Source organism: Phyllostomus hastatus, unplaced genomic scaffold (assembly GCF_019186645.2).
Source record: "Phyllostomus hastatus isolate PE091 unplaced genomic scaffold, TTU_PhHast_1.1 phas_scaffold_46, whole genome shotgun sequence".
Taxonomy (NCBI): domain Eukaryota; kingdom Metazoa; phylum Chordata; class Mammalia; order Chiroptera; family Phyllostomidae; genus Phyllostomus; species Phyllostomus hastatus.
Window position 1 is genome coordinate 14,297,193 of NW_025334032.1, and position 13,986 is coordinate 14,311,178.

The 13,986-nt window shown below is 36.8% G+C and overlaps 1 pseudogene; it reads left to right on the top strand.

The window, feature by feature from the left end:
- The first annotated feature begins 11,391 nt into the window (after positions 1-11,391).
- On the top strand, positions 11,392-11,805 carry LOC123807387 (annotated as a pseudogene).
- Positions 11,806-13,986: the final 2,181 nt, after the last annotated feature.

Here is a 13,986-nt window from a genome sequence, read left to right on the forward strand (position 1 = left end):
CTATGGTGAATCAGAAATTTTTTTATTCTCCCCAATGAGAGATTCATACTCATATCAAAACCATAAAATTGCTGGCAAAGAAAAAAGCTAGAATTTTGGTTGTTACATGAGGGGGCTGACATTTCTAAGTCACTGGTAGGCACCAAGGAAGCACAAAAATATTTCTGTATCTATTCTAAATTCCTGATAAATATATAAAATTAGGGTTAAATGTGTTGCCTCTGCATTAGGAATATGTACCAGTTGTTTATGCAAGAAAAAGCAATCTTTCTTGTGGTAAATTTGAAAAAATAACAAAGTAAGTTAAGATGGAATTAACATCACCCCAATTTCACTATCCAGATAGAACTATTATCATGTTTGGTGTTTTCATATATTGTGTGAGGAGTCAGGTATGGGTGGAAGGATATACATTTATCTTGGTGATTTATTTTTAGAAAACTGGAAACAAAGGGTATATACAATTGAAAATATTAATCTTAGTGACATTCTAAATTTTTAAGTCTTCAAATAACTTTTAAATATGATTATTTAAAGTTTTCATTATATTCTATAGCATAACTTGTATTGCTTAATTAATCTCAACTTTTTTACATACAGGTTACTCATGAAGCTTCATTACTATAAGCAATACTGTCCTAAATATCTATTACTAATAATTCCTATACATAAGTGTAGTAGTTAAATAATATGATCTTTTAAACAACAATTTCCAGCCTTGGCTGGGTAGTTCATTTGGTTACAGCATTGTCCCAATACACCAAAGCTGTGGGTTTGATCCCTGGTCAGGACACATTTCTCTCTGTCTCTCTCTTTAAACAAAATCAATTAAAAACATTTCCTTGGTTAGATTAATATGAATATCTTTTCCTTGTACATACATGTTAAGTGCACAGAAAGCAAAATTGAAATATTCAAAATCATTCATAATCCTATCCTTTTCTTAGTTTTTAAATTTATACAGACTACACATTTTTAAAAAATTGAGATCTAATTTTACCTAAGATAGGAAGGCTTTTGTTCCAATCCTTAGTGCCAAATTGTTTTCTAAAAAAGATTGTACCTATATGAATTCTTCACAACTATCGTTATATTCTGAACTAAAATGTTTTATTACAAAATTAGAACATGTTAATTTGAGAAACATTTAAAAATACATATAAGAAAATATAAAAAAATTAGAAAACATTATTCCACTGCAATAAAATGGTCACCTGTGATATCCGGTATATGTTCTTCTTGGCAGGGGAGAAACAGTTGCTGAGAGGGAGGATGTTGGAGTCAGCCTATTGGAGCGCAAATTCTGGCTCCATTTGTAACAGCCATGGTGCCTACTTATTTGTGTCTGTGTTTCCTTGTTGGTAAAATAAGGACAATTGTTTCTAACCCATTGAGTGGTTTGAAAGAAGAGTGGTTAATAAATTGTGACATATACTATGCTTAAAACACTTCAAGGCCCAAGTGCCAAGCAATGTGTTCAGACAAAGGAGGTGAGCCTTTGTTCTCAGCTTACTAGTCCTTCCTTAGGAATACTGAATAGCCTGGTGGTCAGCGAAGTTTCTTCACTTTGGCTCTTCAAAGCTCTGTGAATTGTCCAGATACAGCTAAATTATAGTAATTTTTCCTCTACCAACCTCAAGAAGTTTCCCTTCCTTCCTTCCTCCCTCCCTTCCTCTCTCCCTCCCTCCCTCCCTCCCTTCCTTCCTTCCTTCCTTCCTTCCTTCCTTGCTTCCTTCCTTCTTTCTTTAAAAAAAAAGTAAGTAGTGATGGTGGTGGTGGTGGTGGTTATTGTAAGGGCAGAACCATAAGACTCCTTCTTACTTTATTTTACTATATTTTTTACTATCCCTATCTCCCTACTTCTTCCCCTTTGAAAACCATCAGCTTGCTCTCTGTATTTTTGGGTCCTATTTATGTTGTTTTGTTTATTCATTTATTTCATGTTTTAGATTCTATATATAAGAAATTATATAGTGTATGTCTTTTTCTGTCTGACTTGCTTACTTTGCATAATATCCACTAGGTTTGACCATGTTGTTACAAATGACAAGATTTTATTCTTTTCATTGCTGCATATTATTTTATTGTATATGTACCAAAGCTTCTTTATTCATTCATTTGTTGATGAACTTTTAGGTTGCTTCCATGTCTTGGCTATACTAGAAATGCTCCAATGAACTTAGGAAGATATAGACATACACACACACACACATGAGGTTTGTCCAGAAAAAGTCCAGTCATTGTTAATGTAACAAGAATGGTTTGTGTGACATCTATGTAATCTGGCAGCCAAGGAGAGTGGACTGAAATGCACATGTATGAACAATGACGACTTCACTGTACTAGTCAGTGGTGGTGGTAGACACCATTAAGGAAGCATATGTACTGTGTGGCCATCAAGTTCAAAATGACTAGGCCAGTAGAGCAACAAAACTGCATCAAATTTTGAGTTAAGTTTGAACATTCCTCCACAGAAACTATTCAAATGATTCAGAAGTTTGTCAGCTTCATCATAACAACACACCTGTTCATGAATCACATCTCATGCTGAGTTTTTTGGTGAAACATCAAGTCACTCAGGTGACTCAGCCCCGCTACATTCTAGATTTGGTGCCCTGAGACTTCTGGCTTTTCCCAAAACTAAAATCACCTTTGAAAGGGAAGAGATTTCAGGCCGTCAGTGAGATCCAAGACAATACAGTGGAGCAGCTGACAGCAATTGGGAGAACTCTGTGAGGTCCCAAGGTACATATGTTATAGGGGACTGAGATGCCATTGTCCTACATAGAGTATTTCTTGTATCTTGTATCTTCTTCAATAAATGTCTCTATTTTTTCATATTACATAGATGGACACTGTCTGGACAGACTCATTTGTGTGTGTGTGCGTGTGTGTGTGTGTGTGTGAGAATGTGTATGTGTGTTTGAATGAGTGATTTTGTTTTCTTTGGACAAAAACTCAGAAGTAAAATTGCTAGGTTGTATGGCAACCCTATTTTCAATTTTTTGAGGAATCTCCATATTGTTTTCCATAGTGGCTGTACCAGTTTAGAATCCCATCAAGAGTATACAGGGTTCCCTTTTCTCCACATCCTCACCAGCACTTATTAGTGTTGATTTTTTAATAATAGCCATTCTGACAGGTGTGAGGTGGTATCTCTTCTTGGTTTAATTTGCACTTTCCCGATGAACACTAATGTTGAGCATTTTATGTACTCTTGTAAAAATGTCTATTTAGGTCCATTGCCCATTTGTTGAATTAGATTGTTTATTTTTTGGTGTTGCATCCTTTATTGGATATATCATTTGCAAGTACCTTCACCCATTCGGTAGATGGCATTTTCATTTTGTTGATGATTTTCTTCACTATGCAAAAATATTTTAGTTTGATATAGTTTTATTTGTTTATGTTTTCTTTTGTTTCTCTTGTCAAGGAGCTATATCTTAAAAGGTTGCTATGAGTGATATCAAAGAATTTACTGCCTATCTTTTCTTCTAAGATTTTTATGATTTGAGGTCTAACTTTTAAGTCTCTTCTCCATTGTGAGTTTCAATAACACTGGTACAGTTGAATACTCAAAGACTGAAGTTGCTTCTATTTCCAGACATTTTCCTCACTGCCAGAAGCAGCATCATCATGCCTTTCAGAAATAGGAGCCCTAGTCCAGAGGCACCTCCTTCTCCTCGGATGTCTGGGTCCCATTTCTGTGAGCAGTCAGCCAGCACCTTTTTTTTAAAGGCCTGGGTTCCGGCTTAGCAAAGGCTTCCCCAAGTTCATGAAGTGCCAGCATCAGGTAGGCAACCTCCTTACTGAGATGTCCACATCTCACTTCACAGGGCTCCTTAACAGAGGTTCCAGGGTTATGATAACCCCCAACCTCTGCCCCTTTTATCATCATCAGCTCTTGGGATGTACTTCACCATGGCAACTCACTGGTTCCATTTTGTATTCCAGTTCTCCAATATCTATTTAACCAATATCCTCTATTAAATTTTTTCTGGTAAAAAAAACAAACAAAACAAACTATTGGAGTTTCTGTTTTCTCAACTTGATTCTGTCTGATACAGATCTCAAGCCCCCTAATTAGAAAGCAATCTTTAAACATATCACAGTTATACTAAAATGTCCTTATTGGCACTAAAAAGACATTATAATTTTTTTCAGTAGTCTCTTTGGAAACAAAACTGGATCTTCTGACACTCCCTATTCCTAGGGCAATTATGTTAGTAGGTATTATAAAAGATTAGCAAATGGGCTTTTTTTTGCAGATTGTGGACAGCAGATGGATAATTAACTTTGTCTTACATCAAATAAAATTTCTAACAATAATATAATCCTGATATCATCCATTTGGCTTTTAAAAGGAAAATGCAGGAAACTGGAAATGCAGGAAACAGGAAATGCAGTGTTAAATGCCAGAGAAGGAAAATGTTACCTAAAATCAGTATCTTCTGGACTATACCATTACCTTAAAGAACAGTGAAAGCTAAGACACTGAACTCAAGCATGCAGAGGAACAAGATGATGCACATTTATTTTACTAACTCATGGAAATGGCTCTATATTACTCCAGTGGGCAGCCCATGCATTTAAACATCTTTTTATTCTAAGAAGGATATTTAGATAGTTTTCTGTTGGTAGTTTCATGTCTATGGATGCATTATTTGCTACAGTTTAAACTAATTTTTGACTTTAGTTTCCATTGTTCCTGGTCTCTGCCCCACAAGAGTAGGGTACTGTCCAAAGGTCTCATATCATGCCAAGACAGGACAGTCGAACCATGTGGTCCTCAATCACTGAACTACAGATGAGCAAGAAGCTCTGTGTAGGGTCTGGTGGTGCAGCCAGTTCAGTTCTATGTGGTGCTCTTAGACCACAGACAGCTTTGGTGAGGCCATGTAGAAGGGTCCACATACACGCCACCTGGGCATTTCTTCCTGGTGTCTTCTTTCCTCTGCACGGCTCTGTGAGGAGCAGGAAGCAGGCTCCCCTGCCCTCAGGGCAAGCAGAGATGCTTCTCCAGTTGCCTCCCTCACCTGAAAGAATGCCTTGATTTTTCATTGGTTAGTCCTTAAAATTGTATTTATTTGCTTTTGTATGAATTTCCTCAAAAGTTTACTTATTCTCTGTATCTTAGATTATCAGTTATGAGCCTGTGAAATTATTTAACTCCATATTCCACCATGATCTTCAACTGTATATAATAAATTGATACAAACATTGAGAAAAAGAAACCTCTGATGTGAGAACATTGTGACCTTTTAGGTAAACTGAATTTTACCTGTAACTAAATTTACCTGTAAATTTTACTGTAAAATTTACCTGTAAATTTTTCTGTAACTGAATTGCTTTAACAATATTGCTTGCTGGTGACAATTTATTTTTACTATCATTTAAATGATCATTTAAAATGTTCATTCAGATTTCTGATGTATTTCTGAAAACCACATGAGATTTTGAAGCCTGAACTTGCACTTGTTTTTATTATAGTATTTGTCACCATTGCTTTAAATTTGAATAAGTATGATTTTCCTATTAATGTAATTCAATTTTGAAGCATTTATAATAGAAAGTTTTTATAAAAGAAGTTTATAAAGGGAGAAAAATCCCTTGCTTTTTCCTATTATTGAAATGAATAAACTAATGAATCTTAGTTTAAGATGCCTTAGTTAGCACTTCACCCAAATAATTTTGCATCACTTGTCAACTGAAACAGGTTTTTTAGTGCTTATGGCCATAAAACATTCACATTTCTGAAAACCCATGAACTGATTTCCATCATGCATCTTTGGAGGTTTGATTATTAAATCACAACTCATGCAACAACTTATGATTTCAAAGAAAATGACTTGAGAAATCCACAAGGGATTCACAGAATTCTATACACTCCAGAGTAAACTGCAGCATTAAGGCATTAAGGAAAGTCCATCTTTTAATTCCCTTGGGACTTACACACACACACACACACACACACACACACACAAGTGAGTAGAAGTACAATCAATCCATTCTCTACCTTGGAACATTTTCTGCCTCAGATTTTGTGTTTGCTATCTAAAGCAAAATTGTATCTCCTGAATGAGTACAGAGAGACTGGCCAGGCACATAGATTGTCAGGTCACAGTCAACTCTGATCATTTACTTTGGCAACTGTCCTGTGCTGGTACTGAACAGCCAGCCCAGTGAGGATAACTAATCAGACCCACAGCAAGTACAGTTATTTGGCACCAAAGGTAGCCACAGGATGAAGACTGGCTCACAAGAACTAAGTTAACTGGTTAAAAACATGCTTTTGCAAGAAAAACTACCTTACTTAAAGGAATAAATTACCCATTTTAATTTTTTTCTACATTCACACATCTCTATTTGATTTCCAGACTTTGGAAATCTATGTGAACTTGGTTACTTCCAGTAGCTGGTTTAGTGGCATTTTATTCCTAATTCTTGTCCCAGAGTGCTTCTTAGATCACCCATTCCAATATGAGCAATTGATTGATTTTCTCTTTTACCTTTTATTAACATTTTAATTATTTTATTTTCTCCCAGCAATGTGCTTATACTCTGTATCAATAAATTGCTATTTCCTCATTTGTAAAATAGAAGTAGCAGGATTAAATACTGAGGATTTTATCTTTGTCAATAACAGAAAATATTTGATAAAAATTTCTTTTGCAGTTACCTTTAAGATATCAGATTTAAACTTTACAGAAATAAATCTTAGGAAAACATCTTTATATTTCCCTAGACAAAATGTCTTAGATCTTAAGAGTCATTGTAATCATGTCCTTTAATTTAACAATTCAGCACTGATTTTAGTTCTCAAAATTACAAATGTGGATAGTCCTTACTTAGTGCCTCAGTATATGACATATACCTTTTAGGATGGGTTACTTCAAAGAAGTGAAATTAGAAATCTTTTATTTAGGGTAGGTGAAAAAGTAAGTAAGTTGAAGGAAAGTCTATTTACAAAATTTAAAACTGCTTTCAGATTTCCAGAATTTCTAGTTTATTCTCTCTTCCATGGGCAATATTTCAGAATTTCACCATTACTGTGATAAACAGTGTATCCTTGTAAAAGCACAAGATTTTCTTAAATTATTTTATTGCTTAAATAGGTGACTAGAAACAGTGCTCTGGGCAGCTTGTTTTGTTTCATGTCTTTCTTGTAATCTCCACAGGTCCCGGCCACCACTGTTTGTTGCCTCACATGTGTCTCCCTTTACAAACAGGTTGTCCCTGGTTGCCCATGTATGGGCAGATGGTGGGCAGCTGGATGGCCCAATATCCTCTTTGTTTTCTCCATATAATACTGTTTGAAATTGTTTGCTTTTTTCCTCTTAAGCTCTTTTCAACAGCTGTAGGCAAACACTTCGTTCCACATAACCCCTTCTAGAATCTCATGACAATTTAGAGAACAGATAGAATTTCAATGCTGTGAAACGACAGTGCATGGCTGTCACTTCCTCCTGAAGAGTGCTCCTGCCCAGTGATTTAACAGACCTGTTCTGACATGGTGTGAACCTCGCAAGGGAAGGCTATTTCTTTCTGAAAAGCTGTTGATTTTCTCCTAACAGAGTTCAAAAGTGTTATACAAATTAAAAGACAAACACCTTCTTCCTTAAAACCCAATATATTTATTACTATGCTATACATTTATATACAAACACAAAAGTCACAGTACTGCTCAATGTTTGAAAAGTGGTGCATATATTACTGAAAGGCACCTGTCAGTGTGTTTTAAAAAAGGATGATGAAGCTCAGTCTTGCAGTGTACATACATTTTGAACCAAATTTCAAAAATCTTACCAAAATACAGATGGAACTTTTTAATATTATGCAATTTGTCAATTACTGGCTTAATTTTCTATGTAATCTGAGCAAAAACCTTCCCAAATGAAATGCTACATAATACAACATATTCTGATTATTATTCTATAACTACTTTGTATTATCCTAAGGGAATTATTAGTGCTATTTCTGCACAAATTACTAAATCAATCACAGCAGTACATACAATGAGACACAAAACCCAGAACCTTATTGTGCAAAATAAAATAACTATTTTAATATTTCTAAAATACTAGGGCATGTCACAAACACCCAGGAGTACACATGTAACAACTACTTCTTGAATTAGGAAACAACACTTTCAATTTAAACTGACTGATACTTTGCCACAGTGATTTCATCTGGGGATGGTATTGACCTCAAGGGTATTTGGAACTCTTTGTGTCTGTTTTGTTTGTTTGTTTGTTTGTATTTTGTTTTACTAGTAACAATAGCTTGGGAGCACAGTTTGCATCTAGTGGGTTAACAGATGCAAAGAAACATTGCACCAAAATGCCAATCATACTCTTTAAGAAGCAATGAGTTACAGTGTGGCACATTTCACCCTTTGGAACATTCTACCACAGGACTGGAAAGGATTAAAGAAAGCATTTGGTTCTTTACTTTATGTCTGAATAAGAATAAACACAACCTTACAAAATCAGGAAGCCCAGAAGAGAAAATATTAAGAGAACTGGAATTTCAGAAATCTCTTTAAGAATGAAGAGCAGGAGTGTCTAAGAGGACGGAGAAAAGGATACAAACTGGCTATCATGTGGGCTGGAGAAGTTGCTCAGGAGGATAAGTAAAGAGAGTTACACCTCACCCAAGCCTGCTTCAACTAATATTGCTTATCTCAGAGGGTTCCCTCCCTGCAGCTTCATTTCTAATTCATTTGAGTTTCTAAAAAGTCTAAAAATAGTCTCTCAAAGACATATATTGACTCTTGTGTTCATTGCAGCATCATTCACAATATTCAGGATATGAAAACAACCTAAGTGTTGACAAATAGATAAATTTTTAAAAAAGTGGTATATATAAGATAAAAACTGAATGATCTCACTTTGATGTGGAATCAAAAAAAATGTTGAATTTATAGAAACAGAGTAGAATGGAGATGACCAGAACCTGGAGGTGGGGAACATGGGGAGATGCTGATCAAAGGTATAAGCTTTCAGTTGTCAGGTGAATAACCTCTGGTGACTACTGTAGTCATTGATATTGGAAATTTTCTGTGAGTAGATCTTAAGCATTCTCACTGCAATAAATAAATAAAGATGTAATTATGTGAGGTAACAAAGGTATGAATTAACCTGATTAATGTGGTTGTGGTAATCATTTCATTAAGTATACATATATTGAGTTATCACATACACTCTTAATATATGCATTTTATTTATCAATTACGCCTCAATATAGCAGGAAAAAATAAAAATAAATTTGAACTCTGTTCTGGTCCTCTGATCTGATGATATGCATTTTATCTAATAACACTGAACAACTTGACTGACCTACTTCATCCTGGAAGAAAAGAGTGCACCTATGAAACTACTCTGTGGCCAAAAAGAAAACTGTGATTCTGCAAAAAATAATAATGTGGCTGACTGGGTATTTGAATCAACTCTTGTCCTGAAGGGAAAGTGGGTATTATCAGTTCAAAAAACTAGATGAATGTGGGAAAAACTAGGTGAACCAGAGAGGTATATCAAGAACAGAAACTAATTTTTGTCTTGAAAGCATCTTCCAAATCAGAAAAAAAATCAAAGTGTGCTGGGGTTAGACCCAGGACAAGTTAGGGGAGGCATATAAGGGGAGATTCTTTTCTCACAAATTGGGACCCCAAAAGGGCTGTTTCCTCAGACCACCCCTCTCCAATCCAGGAGTGCAAGGGAAATCACCTGTCTGAAACTGTGCAGATGTGAAAAACTGCATCTCATAATGTAGAAAAACAAAGCATTTTCCTGTGAGTTTTGTATTCCAGAGCCATACTGAGCAAAGCCTAGCATAGTGTGGGAGGAGGAGAGAAGGGGAAAAGGTACAGAGAATAAGTAGCATAGATGGTAGGTAGAAAAAGACAGGGGGAGGGCAAGAAGAGTATGGGAAATATAGAAGCTAAAGAACTTATAAGTATGACACATGGACATGAACTAAAGTGGGAAAATGTGGGTGGGAGGGGGTATGTAGGGTGGAGAGGAGTGAAGGGGGGGAAATAGGAACTGGAATAGCATAATCAATAAAATATATTTTAAAAATGCTTAGCATGGTATTTGGACTTAGCATGCTATTTGTCCTGCCATATCCCTCAGTTTCCTGGCCTATGCAAATGAACACACTCCCTGAAAAATGTATTTTCATTCTGGCCCCCAAATATTCCCACAAACAAATGTCAAGAAAATATGTAACCAGGACACAAGAATAACTAAACACAAGGCAAAGAGACTATATCCATAAACAAAGCCTTGCGATTTAATAGAGAGATTAAATAAACAAGATGTTTGATTTGTCAAAGGTAGAAGATAAAATAACTATGCTTTATATGCTTAATGAACTAAAAAATGCTTGAAAATATATGGACAAAAATCTTAAAGAATTAACCAGCAGATTTTTAAGATATTCACAGAACTTCCTGTTGAAATTAAAAATATAGTAACTAAAACTTATAATGCAAGGGATAGATGTAGTGGCAAGTTGGAGACACTGAAGAATCAGCCTCTACCACTCGTCCTGATGTCCCTTGCTGTCCCTTTGTGTGCTTCTATCACCCCGCCAACCCTTCATCTACCACACTGGCTGACACAAAGTTCTGTGAAGAAAGGAGAAGGCAGGAGGCTGACTGTAACAGTGGAGCATTGTAATGGTGGGAAAGTATAACTCACCCCATCTTTCTTTTGACACTGTTTCTGTAAGTGCTGACTTGATTAATATGTAGCTTATACATAAACAGCATGTTTGTATAAGAATCCTAGGAACTAACTTCAAAAGGTACAGACTCTGACCTTTGGACATCCCAATTCTGGGAGATTTGCTGATCTTCAACCATGGAGACAGGATGACATGAATCCAGGATGACTAAACCAGGATGATGTACACTGGACTGTCATTTGTCTTAGAATGGACTGTGTCAATCTGCACACAGAGAACTTTCAATGCCCTCTTTTGATCTTTGTTCTGTTCCCCACTGCATCCTTATAAAAACCTCTGCCTGCACTGAGAAGTGGTGATGGGCTTTGAGACAAGAGTTTCCATAGTCTCCCCATCTTCCCAGGAAGATAGGCTTTTTGACATGAGTACTTCATCTTCCAGGTTGCTGGCACCTGAAAATAAAACCACTTTCCTTCACATTAGCATCTGCTTCTTGAGTATTGGCTTTCCTCGCCATAAGAGCCATACTTGTGTTTTGTTACATCACTATGAAGTTGACCAGGAGCAGGAAAGGGTGAGAAAGAAGAGGAGGAAGAGATAGTGAAAAGAAGATATGAGCACATGGATGGCATGGATAATGACCTAGAAAAGAAAAAACACTGGTGTGGGTGATGTTGTGGTGTGGTGCACCACAGGGTCATCATGATGGACCTGTAGCAGCTTTGGGTGCAGAAGATGGTGGACTCCATGGTGAAAAGTCTGAAGAAAGAGAATATCTGGAAAATGCAGGGCCTCTTGTTACAGCACAGAGCCAGCTATTGGCAGGACAGCCAGACACCCATGCAGCAGGTGTGCCAGTGCATTGAGCATTGCCACATGCTTCTGGCTCAAGCCCAGGCCTTCATTACCAGGAAGCTGAGATTCCAAGACCAACTGGCCCAGTGAACCATGCATTGCAATGACAAAGCCAAAGATTCAATAGGTGCAGGGAGTAAAGAGCTTCCAGTGAAGTGGCAGCTGGACAGTTGTGTGACCAAGTATGTGGGTGACCATATGAACCTCATTCCAAACAAAACCAAGAAAATGAAGGAGTCTCTCTCATCCATTCAGAAATAAAAGACTTTGCCATTGACCTTTGAGGCTAAGGCAGGATTCTATTTTAAAAATGAAGAAAGAGAATTTTGGTCTTTTAAGCATAGTTTATGAATGAAGAAATTAAGGATGGCAGGAAGGTTAAGACATGTGTCACTTGCCTCTGGACACTGATTCTTTTATGCTTTAATCCTAAAAAGTGAAATGGAAAAAAACTGCTGCTAAAATTTGGGTCAGAGAGTTTTTGACAGACTATGTATTTTAAAGATTTTATTTATTTATTTTTAGAGGGGAAGGGAAGCAGAGAAGGGAAGGGAAGGAGAGAAACATCAATGTGTGGTTGCCTCTCACATGGCCCCCACTGGGGACCTGACCCCACAACCCAAACATGTGCCCTGACTTGGAATTGAACCACAACCCTTTGGTTCACAGGCCCACACTCAGTCCACTGAGCCTCACCAGCCAGGGCCTGACAAACTAAATTTTATGTGGGAAATGCTTATCCTGGCAGCAGGTATTTCCCTCAAACCAAGCCAGAGCCCTCTGAGGTATAACAGGCTGACAGGTTCATCTAACCTGCCAGTGATCTGGTGGAATGTGAAGAGAGGTGTTTCTGTCTGTTGTCAACCTCATGTTTACCAGAGGCATCACCAAGCTATAAAACAAAAGCCATGAGGGCACTAATTTACAATGGGAAAAATGGTTTCTGTGTATTTGTTTTGCTTCTTTTTTTTAATATACAAGAGCATGAAGTTGATTTAAGATACAGAGTTGGGAGAGGTAGTTTGGATAAGGACTTTGAAAGGTTCCTTTAGATATCCATTTCTATCCATCAAGATGTGGGTGTACACTTCTTAAATTCTCACACATTACATCTTTCAGCTTGGAGATCCTCCAAAAACATGAGGGGCAATGTCACACTGCATATAGAAGGCTGACTTTCTTTCTCATGGGCTGCCATGATGGGCCCTAAGCCTGTCTACAGCAGAGTGACAAGACAATCTTCCAGTGTTTCTCCACCTTGAAGGGAAAGAGGGCTTGGATGGGCTATATACCAATATCCAGGAATGAACAATGAAGGAGGAACTGTTTACTACTTAATTAAGAGAGTTACGAAATACTAGATTTGGAAAAAAATCTCGTTTTCAGGAGTGAAACTTAAACCCAGTATTGCTTACTTAATCCCCTGAAATAACAAAGCCCTGCTGAGACAATCCTTTGGCAACAGGAAGGTTGAGGTAGAAAAAGTAAGCAACTCAGGTGAGCCATGGCTCCCTTAGAGCAAAAGAGGAGCAGTGCCTCCCCCCATTCCCAAATGACACTGCCTGGGGGCTTTGCAACATGCAGTGTTCCTACCCCAACCCTGGCACTTTACCAGTTTAACAACCTTGTTGGCGTTTTACCAACTTATGACTTGAAATGGCAATATATCCTTCCTATTTCCTGTTTCAAGACTATGATAGATTTTCCTAGTGGTCTGGTTTCAAAAAAATAAATGGTTTAATTAAAAAAAAAGACAAAACACAAAACTAGTGAAGATGACTAGGCCACAAGAAGGAAAAACTGAATTACAGAAAAAAGTGAAAGAAAATAAGATTGTTCTGTGTTCCTTTCTAATACATTAAACATAGCCATCTTTGAATACAAAATTCTGCCCATCAAAAAAACACCACTCCTGAAGATGATATAACATGCGAAATCAACCACAATTAAAACACTAAGCAGAGAATTTTCAAAGGGCAGAGAGAAAGAGTCTAAATTTTTAAAGGTATTAGTTCTCTAGGGCTGCCATCACAGACTACCAAAAACTAGGTGACTTATAACAACAGGAATTTCTAATTTCACATTTCTGGAAAATGAAAAATTTAGAAGCAACTACATTGTATGGTCAAGAGATAGGTTGTCTTAATTTGCTTGACCTAGGCTCATCTTTCTGCATTTGAAATTAAAATATTATATGAAAATTATAATACATAGTAATTTTTAAGTTACCATCATCAAACTCTGACCATCAGTTGGTATAAAGGTCCAGACAGATATTTCATACATTCCTAAAGAATCCTCTTTGCATGACTTTTACTAGTGTTTGTAGTTACTGGCAAATTCCCAAAAAGATATATACATAAGAAGTAAGACCTTCCCAGGATGTAAACCATCTGTTCTAACATGTTATTCATACATATTCTTTATTTCTTTTTTATCTGC